The 16,404-nt window shown below is 47.4% G+C and overlaps 1 protein-coding gene across 5 annotated transcripts in view; it reads left to right on the plus strand.

Annotated features, from left to right (window-relative positions):
* Nucleotides 1-16,404, plus strand: part of SMCO4 (single-pass membrane protein with coiled-coil domains 4) — a 76,232-nt gene that overhangs the window by 50,351 nt on the left and 9,477 nt on the right. For 3 of the 5 annotated variants that reach the window (XR_009555214.1, XM_060234941.1, XM_060234942.1), the window contains exon 2: nucleotides 9,803-9,918. The exons of 1 other annotated variant lie outside the window; for it this stretch is intronic. The gene's annotated coding sequence lies outside the window, so the exon portion shown is untranslated. Of the gene's footprint in view, nucleotides 1-2,630; nucleotides 2,745-9,802; nucleotides 9,919-16,404 lie in introns of those variants that run through there. One more of the 5 variants, XR_009555215.1, reaches the window with a different exon arrangement.

The raw sequence follows: 16,404 nt of genomic DNA on the forward strand, positions 1-16,404 counted from the left end.
GGGGGCCAGTGGCCTCCAAAACTGACTCAGTTCCATATAAACTACCTAGAACTGCTGACGGTTCACTTTGCCCTACGCTCTTTCCGCCCCTTAGTGGTGGGGAAGACTGTAGCGCTATTTACGGACAATACCACTGCCCTGTGCTACATCAACAGGCAGGGTGGGACAGTGTCTTGTTGGCACTGTGCACTGGCGATGGATCTCTGGTTGGAGTGTCTCCAATACGACATCTTCATGAAGGCGGCACACCTTCCGGGGGTCCTCAACATTCAGGCAGACTCCCTCAGCAGAGGTGGGGCTTCCCCGCACGAGTGGGAACTGCAGTGGTGTTTTCTAAAGCCTGTATTCCAGCTTTGGGGGTACCTGCAGCTGGATGTCTTCGCCACGGCCGAGAACAAGAAATGCCCCATGTTCTGTTCCAGAGGGGGAGCGGATCCAGCCTCCCTGGGAGATGGGCTCCTGCTTCCTTGGGAGGGCTGGTTCCTCTACATGTTCCCGCCTCTGCTGTTGTTGACGAAGGTGGTCAACAAAATAGCAAGGGAGAGACCATGCTGCATCCTGGTGACTCCCTGGTGGCCTCGCCAGAACTGGTTCTCGATTCTGCTCCAACTGTCGAGGGGGGTCTTCTACCAGTTCCCGGCAGAACCGGACCTTCTGTCAGCTCAGGGCGGGCATGTATTCCATCACAACGTGCCCCATCTGAAGCTGACAGTGTGGTTCATCGACCAGTAGGGTTCTCTGACAGGGTCCAGCACATGAACAGCAGAAAACTGTCCACCCGCGCTTCCTATAACAGGAAGTGGCGGAGATTCACTAAGTTCTTAGTTGACCCTTCAGTCTCACCTAGCCGGGAGGGGTTGTCGGCAGTTTTTGATTTTTTTGTTATCCCTAGTGGATGCGGGCCTGGTTTTCTCCTCCATCAAGGTGTATTTGGCAGCAATGTCTGCCTTCCATGATCAGGTAGAGGGGTACTCTGTTTTCACACACCCTCAGTCCAAGAAGTTTTTGAAGGGGTTGTTTAGACTGCATCCACCATCAAGATCGCCCCCACAGTTGTGGGACTTGACGTTAGTGCTGGACAAACTAACTCGTCGCCCTTTTGAGCCGATGGCCACGTGCTCTTTGCAGCTCCTGTCATGGAAGACTGCATTTTTGGTTGCCATCACATCAGCGCGTCGTGTTGGGGAGCTCACGGCGATGCGTTGTGATTATCCTTATCTTGTTTTTCGAGAGGTTGGGGTTTCCCTGGCTCCGGACATTAGTTTTCTTCTGAAGGTGGTGTCTCAGTTCCACCTCAATTTAGAAGTTTGGTTGCCCACTTTTTACCCTAACCCTTCCTCGGACGAGGAACGTAGGTTGCATGCTTTGGACGTTAAGCGTGCTTTGCTGTTTTATTTGAACCGTTCAAAGAATTTTTGCAAGGACAAGCGGCTTTTTGTTTCGTATGCTGCTCCCCAGCTAGGTTCCAGGATTTCGTCTCAGTGACTCTCAAAATGGCTCACTGAGATGATTAAACTCTGTTATTTGTTGGCAAAGAAGCTGTTACCTGGACCTGTTCGTGGACACTCCACAAGAGTGATGGCCACGTCGCTGGCGTTCCTGAGAGGCGTGTCCCTTACTGATGTCTGCAAGGCTGCCACCTGGTCTTCTCCGCATGCCTTCATGAAGCACTATGCGCTGGACGTGCATGCTCAGCAGAGGACTCGGTTCGGAACGACGGTGTTGCAAGCTGTTTCTTCCGGTTGACCGTCTTCCTGCCTTTAGGTATGTCTTGCTTGCTAGTCTCCCATGAGTGTGAAGCACAGAGACCACGAAGAAGATAGGCAGGTTGCTTACCTGTAACTGTAGATCTTCCAGTGGTCATTTGTGCATTCACACTACCCGCCCTCCTTCCCCACTGCTGGCGGTCTCCCTCCAGTAGCAGCTTCCAGCGGTCAGGAAGGAACTGGCGGGATCCCCGCGCTGGTGCCGGTGAGCATGCGTACTGGGACGCCTGCGCATGCCCATTGGCGTCGAGCGTGGAAAAATCCCGCGCTTTTCAGATACCGATTCGGGGATCGGCGCAGGCGCTCTATCCCATGAGTGTGAATGCACAGATGACCACTCGAAGATCTACAGTTACAGGTAAGCAACCTGTCTTTCCTGCATCCCCTTGTTTCTGATCAGGTATAGAAGGTTGTGCAATTTGGCACAAACTCTCATCTGTCAGTCGACACACGATTACAAGTCGGCCTGTGGTCCTCTTGACTCTGCCCTTATCAAAACATGTTGTGGAAAACAAATGAGGGATGAATCCAGAAGTTGCATGACACTAAGACTCTGATCCCACTTTCAAAGTAAAGTATTGTTTCTTTTCATCCCCCCCCCTCTGTTTTTTATAGCAATCAATACTTGTGATATTTTCAGAGGGTAGCTATGTTGGTCTGCTGCAGAACAGCTAGATTTGAATGTGGTGCCACCTTAGAAAGCAAAAAGATTTCCACGACGTGTGATTTCGAGAGCCCAAAGCTCTTTTCTTCAGATACTTGAGGATTTCTCTTCGACATCCTTATAGATTCCACCCATCTTTCCTACTGCCGTCAGTTGTAAATGGGCTTCAAAATACGTACATTCTTTTTTATCAATTGCAGGTTTTTGTTTCGTTGGTGCTGTGACTGAAACATGAGCAAATAAATGTGCCATTAAGTTCAATGTCCTGTTTTGAAAGGAATCCTGGCAGGCTGCGGCAGACTGAAAAGAGAAAGGTTTGAGCTATCGCACAATCAAGTTGTATCCTAGCCTGCTTATCATTCTACATATTGTAGCTGGATTTAATAATTGTGGTGTGTGTATATAAGATCACAGCACTCTTCCTCTCCCCCCCCCCCACTTATGCCACTGTCTCTAAAACTTGAAACATTCTATGACCCAAAATATTGCCGTTGTAGTGTATAAAAACTGACTTTTAAAACAGGGTGTTTTATTTTTTAGCTGTCTCCACAAATTGTGTGGTGGTATCCGTAGAACAAGGTGTCCTTGTGGGGTTTTAATGCAGCGCATCAAAGAAGATGAAGTCACAGCCAAGTAACAAATTGAGATTGGCGCTTCTTAGAAGCTCATTTACGGGTGCTCTGGCTGAGGCCTTTTGCTGGTTCTGTCATTTCTAAGTGTCTTATTAAGGAGTTCTCAGTAGGCCCGGTCTCCAAGAGAATAACATTTTTTTGCTCATTCAAAGATCCCCCAGAGCCATTTTGCACCTAATAGTTTTTCTGCACCAATATAATTTCTCTTCAGAAAAGGTGTGCATGCCACTGCGCGTGCTGCGTCATATGTACCATGGCTTCTGTTTTTTCCATCTTGGAGCCTTTGTGTGGGCGTGGTGAATAAGAAAACAGGGAAAGGGGATCGGAGGGCTTTCCAGCACAGTAGGGAGCTTGAAGATTGAAAGATGCAGGAAAACCACAGTGGTCTAAAAACAATACTTAATAAAACTCCAAAGGAAATGAGAGCTGCAGAAATATGGGATTGGAAACAGGGTCTGGCAGGTAGGCTGAAAGGAAGACATGCTGCTTGCTTCCTACCAACAGAAAGGTAAGAAGCTTGGCGACACCACAGCCCTCAGCTGTGGTCCTCCTTGTCCAAGTCTCAATCTCAGAGGTCTCCTCTGGAATTCTGACACAAGTTGGTGGGCACAGTCACAAAATGGCTGCCAGAGGAGGACTCAGCCACGTAATGGCTGCCGCAGCTTACCTTCGGTTACACAGCTAAGATCCTTGTGCTGTGGTAGCAGCTATAGGCAGCCAAAATATTGTTGTTTTTAAAAATCTGCACAGCCAATCGAATCTCCAGTGGCCAGTTAGAAGCCTTGTGGCCCCACCCATTTATTTTCAAAACACTGGGCAGGTGCCCGGAAAGGTGGGGGCACCACAATGAGAAGACCTGCTCTACCTGCCAGTTTTTCGTGTTGTGGGTGGACTGCCTGTAAAGGGTAAGGAAGTTCAGAGTGCCTGTCCTCTCCCAGCCTGAAGGACTGGAATGAGGGGCAAAAAGTTGGCATCAGACCATACATCAGCCCAGGTACACAGGAAGCGGCTTTATACTGCATCAGACCCTTCGTCCATCAAGGCCAGTAGTATCTGCTCAGGCTGGCAGCCGCTGTGCAGGGTCTCAGCGGGAGCTCTTCCACATCATCCTTTTATTTGGAGATGCCGGGGATCGAACCTGGGACCTTCTGCATGCCCAGCAGATGCTCTGCCCCTGAGCCACTGGCCCCTCCCCAGGACATGTGTTCAAACACGCGTCCGGAGGGTCTATCAGTACTGCCTTGTTGACAACAGAGTGCAGATTAACTCCTTGAGGGCCTGTTCTATTGAAAGCAGTGCAGCAGGATGTGCATTGAGAGGAACTCCACCACGCACCTTGTGAACATTGTTTTCCCTCATAGTTTCTCCTAGAGTTGCCAGACCCAGGTCAGGAAAATCCTGGAGATTGGGGTGGGGGGGTGGGAACCTGTGGAAGGCAGGCACCTCAGTGGGACACAATGCTCTAGAGCTCTCCCCCCCTCCAAAGCATCCATTTTCTCCAGGGAACTGATCTCCGTAGCCTGGAGATGAGCTGCTATTCCAGGGGATCCCCAGGTCCCACCTGGAGGCTGGCATCCCTCGTTTGCCCTTATGTGTATGTAGTCTGCCACGTTTGGCTTTGTCACGCATAATACCATGCCATGTGTTACAGAAGCAGTATCTATGGAGACCTGTGTACGAAGCAGCCCTGAGGTTTTTTGTTTTGTTATGTCTTAATTACTGTTTGAGCATAATAGTATTTTGATTTCCTCCTTTTTAATTATGGATTTAAAAATAAAATGTTACTACAGCTTGTATTTCATAAATACAAACATTGCTGCCATAGCAAAAGACCCCATGGAAGTCGTTTGCAGTCCCCCAGGTTCATATCCAGCGTGCCACACGCAGTTCCTGTGTGCTCTGAAAATTATTAATGGGTATTGAGTTTTGGAAATTAATATGTATTTTCCTTACAAGGCAAAGCGGCTTCATTGATTCCGTGACAGGTTATAGCTTTAATAGCGGTTTGAGTGGTCTTTCATCCCGCTTGACGATTCTATTTTGGCAACAATTAAGGTATTCACGACTAGGTAACCGGATCAATGTCTTCCACTGAACTTTGCAGGCATCTTAGCAGCACAACCAACAAGGCAGAAAATGACTTGTAAGCCTCTGCTAGTTTTTGAATCTTTTGAAAGGAAAGGTCATACTTATTCCTCAACAAGTATGGTAGTTTCTTTTTGTGCTGCTCTTTTGTCATTGTATGTTGCTGTGACCCCTCCACCTGACCCCATTGGTGTTAAATATCTTCTTCAAAAAGAATTGTTTTTTGTTTGCAGCATGAAGGATTATAGAGAGCGCTGCCGTGCCATGGGTAGATTCAGAGTAGGGCTGGGAAGGCCCAGGTTAAAATCCCCACTCAGGTGAGATGGTTCCATTCAATGTTCCCTCTAAGCTGCAGTCTTGTGAGCAAAAATTCTACTTTGTGAGCTACTGGCATTAAAGTTGTGAGCTACTGCATCAATTAGTGTGCTCTGGGGCCATCCTTCCTGAACTCAAACAAAAATATGTGAGCTGGAGGCTAAAAATCTTTGAGCTAGCTCATGCTAACTCAGCTTAGAGGGAACACCGGTTCCATCCATAAAATGCAAATCACAGGTAATGCAGCCTCAGTTTAACTTTCCACCTCCCAGACTCCATTTTTCCCCCCAGTTAGCATTTTGAAGGGGGAAGTGTGTGTGTTTAAAGGCCACGTTTTGAAAACACTAACCTTTCTGCAAGGGTGCCATTTTTGAAGGTTGCTCAGGCAGTATTGGTTGATTGCCAAGCTCTTTTTTGTCTGTCATGTACCTTTAAGAAGTGCGCGAGTTAAAAAACTTGGCCTAAGATTCACTTTTACGCACGCAGAATTATAAGCTATTAAATTATTCATTGAATGAAGATAATAGGAAAGCCCTGCCCCCCCCCCCCTTTCCAAAGGGGCAGAATTCCCTCAAAAGCCTTGGTTTAAATTAGAACTGCCTCTTCCGGAGCCCAGTCTAAGCTATGGAACAGGCTCTTTTTGTAAGGATGGAGTTAGGCTTTGTGCCTTCCGTTTCATGACAGGTGACCACCTGATACAATTCGTCTTGAAATTTACATCGTGACTCAGTTGAGGTTTCAGCCCATGACTTGCAGACCAGAGAGAGACCCCTGAGGAGAAGGAACAAGCTATGAACTCCTTGCCAACTTTGGTTGGAGGCTTTCTGGGCCTCTCTGTGAGGGGACCTAACGGGGCAAGGCCCAGGCCAGGGAGAGACCCACGAGGGAGACAAGGTGTGAATCCTTTGCCATCTTTGTTTGGAGACCTTGTGGGACCCTTGCTAGAGTGATAGAAAGGGACCAATAGGGGGAGGGCCCAGTTCTCCCCTCCCCCCAGCCCCTCATTAAGTGCTAAGTAGAACCCGTTTTGCTAAGAGACCCATGGCACATAGTGATAAAGCTGCAGTACTGTAGTCTAAGCTCTCTGCTCACGACCTGAGTTCGATCCCGGTGGAAGCTTTTCTCTGGTAGCCAGCTCAAGGTTGATTCAGCCTTCCATCCTTCTGAGGTTGGTAAAATGAGTACCCAGTTTGCTGGGGGGAAAGTGTAGATGACTGGGGAAGGCAATAGCAAACCACCCCGTAAAAAAGTCTGCCGTGAAAACATTGACATCACCCCAGAGTTGGAAACGATTGGTGCTTGCCCAGGAGACTGCCTTTTTTAGCCGCACTTACTGCAAAAGCAATGTTTTCCTAATGGTGCCTTTTTTAGAACCCATTTCAGTTCCATTTCTAGCTGAATGTGGAAAAGGCATCCTTCAGTGGCACAAAAAGATCCTAGTGTAGAACCTAGTTAAGAGCCAGTTTGGTGTAGTGGTTAAGTGTGCGGACTCTTATCTGGGAGAACCGGGTTTGATTCCCCACTCCTCCACTTGCACCTGCTGGCATGGCCTTGGCTCAGCCATAGCTCTGGCAGAGGTTGTCCTTGAAAGGGCAGCTGCTGTGAGAGCCCTCTCCAGCCCCACCCACCTCACAGGGTGTCTGTTGTGGGGGAGGAAGGTAAAGGAGATTGTGAGCCGCTCTGAGACTCTTCGGAGTGGAGGGCGGGATATAAATCCAATATCTTCTTCTTCTTTTTCTTCTTAATGTTTTTGAAGTGCTTTAAACATTCAGAAGTGCAATATAAATGCTGATTATTGTATATGCAGTGGTCTCACATGGTGGTGTGCCTGGTTCTCTTCCTACACCCTTGTCCCTGTTAGAGAGGAAATGTCGCTGGTGAAGCAGCTCAGAGACGTTTAGACTTATTAAAACCTCATTGAAATGGGGTTTTTTTTTTTTTACCTGTGTCATTCTGGCAGTATGAGGAGATTATTCCCATACCCCTCCCCCCCCCCCCCGATGCAATTGGAAATCACAGAAACTCTCAAAGCCGCACTTACTGTAAAAGCAATGTTTTCCTAATGGTGGGTCAATTTTGATTTAGTCCTGTAATTTGGCAGGGGGGGAAAAATACCAATCTCCAATCTGAAGGACGGCAATTTCATGTGCTCTCCTAATACGCCCAGAATTGCCTTGCATATAACTAAAAGCTTTTTACTCTTGAAAATATGGAACTGGGGAATGGATCATAATACTGCAATAGCACGTAATGGGCTGCTAGAAACTTCCGCGACATGCCAGAAAATTTGTCTTCAGCTGCTGGAGGAAATAAAATGAATGTTTACTCCCAGCAGGAAGTTACTTCACTATCTACTTCGTGCGCCAATGTTAGCGGTCTTCAACTATTCTTAAAAGAATTGGAGTCTGCTAGTGCCCCCCCCCCCCAGTGCCCCCTTCCTCCTTTTACACACACAGATTTCCCCCAACCTTTCTGTGTTAACTTTGGTTACTTATTGGATTACATCTGCTAACCATAGTTAGTATTTAAACTGGGGTTTGCAGTGTGGTTCTGATCACGAGGCTTCAAAACATGGTTTAAGAACTAACCATGGTTAGTTCTGGTCACTGAGCTAACACCACAGTGTGGTTGAGCACTGGCCCTGGAAAGCAAAGTCATCGAGGGTCGGGAGCAAAAGTGAATAATTACACAGCGTGTGTCCAGTCTCCTGGTGGGGTCTGGAAGATCCCTGATGGGAAATGATGTTCTAAACCAGGGGTGGCCAAACTGTGGCTCTTTTACACATTGTATGGCTCTCGATGACCCCACCACTCCATCGGCCGGCTTGCAGAAGGTCTTTGTCTCTTTAAATAGTGGCTAAGTGCATGGACTCTTACCTGGGAGAACCTGGTTTGATTCCCCTCTCCTCCACTTGCACATGCTGGAATGGCCTTGGGTCAGCCATAGCTTCTGTAGGAGTTGTCCTTGCTGTAAGAGCTCTCTCAGGAGTTGCTGTAAGAGCTCTCTCAGCCCCACCTACCTCACAGGGTGTCTGTTGGTGGGGAGAGGTAAAGGAGATTGTGACCACTTTGAGACTCTGAGATTCAGAGTATAGGGTATTCAGATATAGAAATCCAATATATTTAATGTCAAGACAGTGTGCGATTGCAATAAAAAAGGCCAACGCCATGCTGGGAATTATTAGGAAGGGAACTGAAAACAAATCAGCCAGTATCATAATGCCCCTGTATAAATTGATGGTATGGTCTCATTTGGAGTACTGTGTGCAATTCTGGTCACCACACCTCAAAAAGAATATTATAGCATTGGAAAAAGTGCAGAAAAGGGCAACTAGAATGATTAAAGATTTGGAACACTTTCCCTATGAAGAAAGGTTGAAACGCTTAGGGCTCTTTAGCTTGGAGAAACGTCGACTGCAGGGTGACATGATAGAGGTTTACAAGATTATGCATGGGATGGAGAAAGTAGCGAGAGAAGTCCTTTTCTCCCTTTCTCACAATACAAGAACTCGTGGGCATTCAATGAAATGGCTGAGCAGTCAGGTTAAAACGGATAAAAGGAAGTACTTCTTCACCCAAAGGGTGATTAACATGTGGAATTCACTGCCACAGGAGGTGGCGGCGGCTACAAGCATAGCCAGCTTCAAGAAGGGATTGGATAAAAATATGGAGCAGAGGTCCATCAGTGGCTATTAGCCACAGTGTGTGTGTGTATTGGCCACTGTGTGACACAGAGTGTTGGACTGGATGGGCCATTGGCCTGATCCAACATGGCTTCTCTTATGTTCTTAATATCATCTTCTTCTTTAAGCAAAGCCAACTGGCAGGCTGGAGAAGGCATTTAAAATTAAGGTTGCTTTCTTCCTCCCTCCCCCTCCTCTCAGCTGTTTGCCTTCCTTCCTTCTGACTCTCAAACATCTGACGTTCATGTCTTGCAACTCTCAAACATCTGACGTCTATTCTGTGTGCCTCTTACGTTAAGCAAGTTTGGTCACCTAAGCACAGTGATCAGACAAGTCCTGCTGAGTATTATGCTTTGGAGTGAAAGATTGGCTCGTGGCTCAGTGGTAGTGTTGACATGCAGAAGTTCCTGGATTCATTTCCTGCCATTTCCAGCTAAAAGATCTTGGATAACAGGTGCTGAGTGACCTCTGTCTGTCTGTCTGTTGGTCAGCCTCTCAGTGTGGAGTTCTGTTGCTCAACAGAACATCAGGGGTGGGGGAAGGTTTACTGTGATTTCTGGATGTTGCATGGATAGTTTGCGAGTACCTGGCCTGTATGTATAGAAAAGGCAATGTGATCAGTCAGTTTGGTTATTTGTCTCATTTTGTTCGCTTTCAGCATCCAGCCTCTCACCTGCGCCAGTGGGAATACCAGGCCTTTGGCCGTGTGGCTCCTCCCTGGTTTGTGGCAAATTAACACAGAGGAGAACTCTGGCTTCTGTTTGGAAACTAGAGGTGAGTTTTATCTTCCTTTCTGTGCTAAGCCAGGTCTGAAGGCTTCTTCCAACTCTTAAGTAGCTCTTAGACTGGAAGAAAGTACTTCAGACAGAAGAAAGTGTGTGTGTGTTAATGGCCAGTAAGCAGGACTGTAGCTACAGTGGGGCCGGGGGGGGGGGGGGAACAGGCCTTTCAAACCACGCTTACAACTGTATGGCTCCTCCATTGGAGGGCCCTCAATCTGTCCCCTTTGCTCACCACCACTCTGAACAGGTAGTAGCATTGCTGCAGGTCTTTTTGCTTTTTAGTCTCCGCTTCCCTGACCCAGTGTGCAGAGCAAAGGGTGGGGGGAGAGTCAAGGAGTCTCTGTCTCTCTGAGAGAGGGGCACATAAGAAAGGGGTGGGGGAGCAGAGCTGCTGTGACTCCCAGGTGAAGCTTGTGGAACTCAGGGCAGCTTAGAAAAAGAATTGTAGATTTATACCCTGCCCTTCTCCCTGAATCAGAGACTCAGAGCGGCTTACAATCTCCTATGTCTTCTCCCCTCACAACAAACACCCTGTGAGGTGGGTGGGGCTGAGAGGGCTCTCCCAGCAGCTGCTCTTTCAAGGACAACTCCTGCGCGAGAGCTATGGCTGACCCAAGGCCATTCCAGCAGATGCAAGTGGAGGAGTGGGGGATCAAATCCGGTTCTCCCAGATAAGAGTCCGCTCACTTAACCACTACACCAAACTGGGTCTTTTACAGTGCCAAGAGCTCATGGCCACCATACTGGGTGGCACGGCCCCCCCAAAACAACAAATCCTGCTGTTGGCCCCACCAAACAGCCCTGCCAATAAGTCACTTCCAACTTGTGACAACTGTGTGAATTAATGACCTCCAAAATGTCCTCTTCTTAGCAGCCTTGATCAGGTCTTGCACACTGAGGGCCGTGGCTTCCTGGATTGAGAGCCAATCCATCTCCTGTAGAGTCTTCTTCTTTTCCTGCTCCCTTCAACTTTTCGTAGCATGATTCTCTTTTTTTCCAGTTGAGTCATTTTAGCTTCTAGAAAGAGTTCAGGCTCGATTTGGTCTAGGAACCACTTATTTGTCTTTTTAGCATTCTCTGTGAAACTCTCCTCCAGTGCCCCATTTCAGATGAGTCAGCTTTTTCGTTTATGCCGCAACTTTCTTCCCAGTGGGGGACTCAAAGGAGACCCAGTGGGGGAACTTTCCTCTATTTTTCCTTCACAAAAGCAACCCTGTGAGGTTGGTTAAGCTGAGAGTGTGTGTCTGGCCCAAGATCACCCAGTAAGCTCATGGTACAAGTGGGCATTCATTCGAAGTTGGACTTTCAGGACCTGGTGTAACACTCAAATGCCTGCATCTCATAGGCAGTGTTCCCTCTAAACTGCAGAGTCTTGTGAGCAACAATTCTACTTTGTGAGCTACTGCATCAGTTATTATTAAAGCTGTGAGCCAGTGGCATTAAAGTTGCGAGCTGCTGCATCAATTTTCCTGAGCTCTGGGGTCAATTTTCCTGAGCTAAGACAGAAATGTGTGAGCTGGAGGCTAAAAATCTGTGAGCTAGCTCACGCTAACTCCGCTTAGAGAGAACTCCTGCAAGTTCTCAAAGAAAGTTCCAAGTTCTTCTGAGTGCAGCTTTCGCAAGGGTACACGCCGGAGTTAATAACTGGAGTAAAATGGCTCTTGATAGTGACCCAAGGGAAAAGGATCAGGGAGGAGGTTTGCACATGTGGATGATGGCACGCAATCACTACCTTTTGGTGGTGGTGGAGTTTATATACATACACACACACACACACACACACACACACACACACACATATATATATATTTTTTACACACACACACACATATATATATATATACACACACACACACCCTATGGCACAGAGTGGTAAAGCTGCAGTACTGCAGTCGGAGCCCTCTGCTCACAACCTGAATTCGATCCCAGCAGAAGCTGGTTCAGGTAGCCGGCTCAGATTGACTCAGCCTTCCATCCTTCCGAGGTCGGTAAAATGAGTACCCTGCTTGCTGGGGGGAAAGTGTAGATGACTGGGGAAGGCAATGGCAAACCACCCTGTGAAAAGTCTGCTGTGAAAACGTTGTGAAAGCAACGTCACCTCAGAGTTGGAAACGACTGGTGCTTGCACAGGGGACTACCTTTACCTTTATATATACTGGGCATATTCTATAAATCAGTACAGCCGTAGGCCCAAAGATGTAATAATAAATTAAGATAGAACTAAGATAAGATAGCATCATGACAGATAAGGGAGGCCAAGCAGATGGAATAAGGACGTCTGCTGCCTCAACCAAAGGCCCGGCAGAATAGTTCTGTTTTGCAGGCCCTACGGAATGGCAGTAAGTCAGGTAGGGCCCAGATTTCCACAGGGAGCTGATTCCACCAGGCCGGGGCCAAGTCCAAAAAGGCCCTGGCCCTGGCCCTGGTCAAGGCAAGTTGAACATCCTTCAGGGCAGGGACAGTCAGGAGATGCTGCAAAGCGGAACACAGCGATCTCCGGGGTGCCTATGGGGAGAGGTGGTCCTGCAGGTATGTCGGTCCCGGGCCGCATAAGGCTTTAAATGTTAAAACCAGAACCTTGAAGCAGGTCCGGTACTCAATTGGTAGCCGGTGCAATTGGTACAGCGCTGGCTGGATGCTTGCCAGTAAATAAGTAATAGAAAGTGGATCCCAATGAAGACGGCTGGTATAGTGTTGCCAAAACATTCCAGACACGTGGTGTTTGGTCCTGTGTGTCTGTTCTGCCAACAGCGATGCTTTCCGCCAGCACAAGGAGCCTCCTGCCAACACAAAAGTCTCTCCTGCCACTGGTGCCAGATGGAAGCATCACACTTAGCAGGAACAGGCCTGTGTAATCTCAAGCCCATTATTTCAGCGATGCTTAGAAGAAGCCAGGAAGGTTGAACTTTGTCTGCTTATGCAAATGCGGACAGTTCACAGAGGAAGGGTATAATAAACTGGATGCTTTGGAGTTTGCAGCCTTATCCGCAGTGGCTGCACGAGCACTTGTGTTGCTGACCAGTGCTTTTAGCCAAGTTTAAATGAGATTTAGAAGGCTTGGAGGCGGTTTCCTGTGTTCGGATCTTATCTGCGGATGCCGAGCAATCAAAAATAACTTTTGGGGAATAATTTTGGAAATCAAACCTGGGAGCAGTCGCCTGTGATTCTTGCATCTCCCGTGTACTTTTTTCTTCCCGGCAGTATTTCAGCTGTCAGCGAGTGTATATAATTAACTTACCATAATTAAGTTCCAGGCCAGAATATTTATTTTGAAGAGGCTGTAAACAATTACCTTTCTTGGTCTCTAGGTAGTTAATGATGGCTTTTGCAGCAGAGAGCCCGGCGTGCTTGTCTATCTGTCATCTTGTGTGGCTTTTGCTCAAACAAATTGGCTTGTTATTGTGGAGGGAACGATTGCCTTCGGCCTCCCCCCTTTTTCTCCTGCAGAGTACTCTCTGCTCGCCCCACCTCAGAAAGGATCCTGGCGGAAAATGCAGGAAAGGGAAACCAAAAAAATAGAATGGAAGGGTTGGCGTAACTTCCTAGCAACAAAATCCTGAGGGGGAGGGGAGAATGCAACTAAATGGGGAGATGGTAGAGGTTTATTTTTATTTATTTATTCAGATTTTTTTAGTCGCCATCCTTGAGCACCTGCACGTCCCTTCTCCCCGGGTAACTTTGTTGGCCTTAGCTGGGGTTTAGCATTGGATCTGCACCATGACTAATTGGGGTTCCTATAATTTTAGCTGAGTTTGGAACCAGGGTTTGAAAAGATTGGTTAGGAGGGAGGGAACCAGGTTACCATGGGGTTGTTTTGTAGAAAAAGAGATGCCGGAGCTCATTAGCACAACTCATTAGCACAGCTCATTTGCATATGCCACACACCCCTGACATCAGCTCAGCATCTGCCTTAAAATGCTTCTGGAATTATAATTGTCATAATAAAACCTTACTCCCATCATGCTTTTAAAATGACTTTCTCTTATGTGCCCACAGTGGCACGAGGAAGATTTCCATCTGTCTTCGTTATATGTTTTGGTCATTTCCCCATTTTTTTGTGGTGAGAACATAAGAGAAGCCATGTTGGATCAGGCCAATGGCCCATCCAGTCCAACACTCTGTGTCACACAGTGGCCAAAAATAATTATGTCTGTCTGTCTGTCTGTCTGTCTATCTATCTATCCATCATCTATCTATCCATCATCTATCTATCATCTATCTATCATCTATCTATCATCTATCAATCTATCTATCTATCTATCTATCTATCTATCTATCTATCTATCTATCTATCTATCTATCTATCTATCTATCTATCTATCATTCTATCTATCATCTATCTATCTATCTACACACTGTGGCTAATAGCCACTGATGGACCTCTGCTCCATATTTTTATCTAAACCCCTCTTGAAGCTGGCTATGCTTGTGGCCGCCACCACCTCCTGTGGCAGTGAATTCCACATGTTAATCATTAGAAAGTTTGTCAAATCTTAGAAATCAGAATTCTAACAGCGGGTTTGAACAGTGGAGCCCAGAAGCAAGGTTTTTTGTTCTGTTTGTTGGCTGGGGCGGTGGGGGGCGGGGAGAAAGAAAGAAAGAGGACAATAAAATTTAGAGCAGGGGTGTTGAACTCATTTGCTATGAGGGCCGGATCTGACATAAATGAGGCCTTGTTGGGCGGGGCTATATGTACCATAAAATGTAGCAGAGATACAAACTTTATAAAGGACGCACAAACACAATTAAAGGTTGTTGGGGTTTTTTTAAACTTTAGCTTAAAAGATTAGCACTCTTGCAGTATTTTATTTAACAGTCTTATAACTGAAGGAAGCAAGAGAGAGGGAGAAGGAAGCAGATTTACTCACGGGCCTGATAGGAGCCCTCCGGGGGCCTGATTCGGCCTCCAGGCTGCACATTTGACACCCCTGATTTAGAGGTTCTGGAGCTCTGCTTCTGTGAATTCCTGCCCAAAACGAGGCCTCCGGGTTACTATGAATCGTAGTTTGTAGTGCCAAAATTTGCCTGAGTCTGTACACAGAGGGTGGGAAGTAGCATGGGAGAAGCATACATTATTGAGACTCCATCCCAGCCTGCAAATCCAGGTTTCCAGGGAGCCCAGTATTAAGTGTGTTGGACCCCTGAGATGCTACACTGATGGCTCTAAATGTGTAACCGCCAACCTGCATTCAGAATCTTGTTAGTCTTCTGAAGATAGTTGCTTTTATGGAAATTCTCTTGTTAGCGGGCTGCCTCTTTCTCTTAGTTCTGGCTGATGGAGTAGCCTCGTGCTGAAGAGCTTCTGTCTTTGAACTCCTTGGATATTGTCATTACCAATAATAGAGGAAGCTCAGCTTCCTGACTGATAAGTTCTGATTATTCTTCTGGCGTCTCAAAGTACAAGCCCAGCTGCCTGATAACGCAGTTGCCTTTCAAGCAGCTATCTTTGGGGGCGTGTTGGCTAGTGGGGACTTGGCTAAATGGTGTAGGGCAGGGGTGGCCAAACTTGCTTAATGCAAGAGCCACGCAGAATAAACATCAGATGTTTGAGAGCCACAAGACACAAATGTCAGATGTTTGAGGGAAGGAAGGAAGGAAGGAGAAGACGACAACGTTGGATTTATATTCCGCCCTCCAACCCTGAATCTCAGAGCGGCTCACAATCTCCTTTATCTTCCTCCCCCACAACAGATACCCTGTGAGGTGGATGGGCTTTCGCAGCAACTGCCCTTTCAAGGACAACCTCTGTCAGAACTATGGCTGACCCAAGGCCATTCCAGCAGGTGCAAGGGAAGGAAGAGGGGAGGGAGAGGTGGAAAGAATGGAACGTTAACTTGAAGAAGAAGATTGGGTTTATAGCCTGACCTATACGCTGAATCTCAGAGTGGTCACAATCTCCTTTACATCCCCCCCACCCACCCACAACAGGCATTCAGTGAGATAGGTGGGGCTGAAAGAGCTCTCCCAGAAGCTACCCTTTTCAAGGACAACTCCCACAAGAGTTATGGCTGACCGAAGGCCATTCTAGCACGTGCAAATGGAGGAGTGGGGAATCGAACCTGGTTCTCCCAGATAAGAGTCCGTGCACTACACCAAACTGGCTCCAAGTGCATTCTCCAAGCTGCTGGCTGGCTTGGCTTGGAGAAGTGTTTTAAAGAGACAAATACCTTCTCCAAGCTGGCCGACGGGGCAGTGGGTGCTCCAAGAGCCACAGAATATGTGTGAAGGATACACAGTTTGGCCACGCCTGGCATAGGGTCTGGATCTTCTGGCAACGCACAAAAAACCCAGCAGGACTTCCAAATCCTGCTCGGAGCTGGTGAAGGAAAAAGTAGTAGTATCCGTTTGCAGCCACAAGAATGAGATCTCCGCGGCTGCTGCAGTCTGGTTGTTTCTCTTCCCAGAGGAAAATGAGTTGTGTTTTAAAGGGCAGGGATGCTGGAGGTGGGATAATTGCAAGGCAGAGATGTCTCATTTC

The sequence above is a fragment of the Heteronotia binoei genome, chromosome 3 (genome assembly GCF_032191835.1).
Source record: "Heteronotia binoei isolate CCM8104 ecotype False Entrance Well chromosome 3, APGP_CSIRO_Hbin_v1, whole genome shotgun sequence".
Lineage (NCBI taxonomy): Eukaryota > Metazoa > Chordata > Lepidosauria > Squamata > Gekkonidae > Heteronotia > Heteronotia binoei.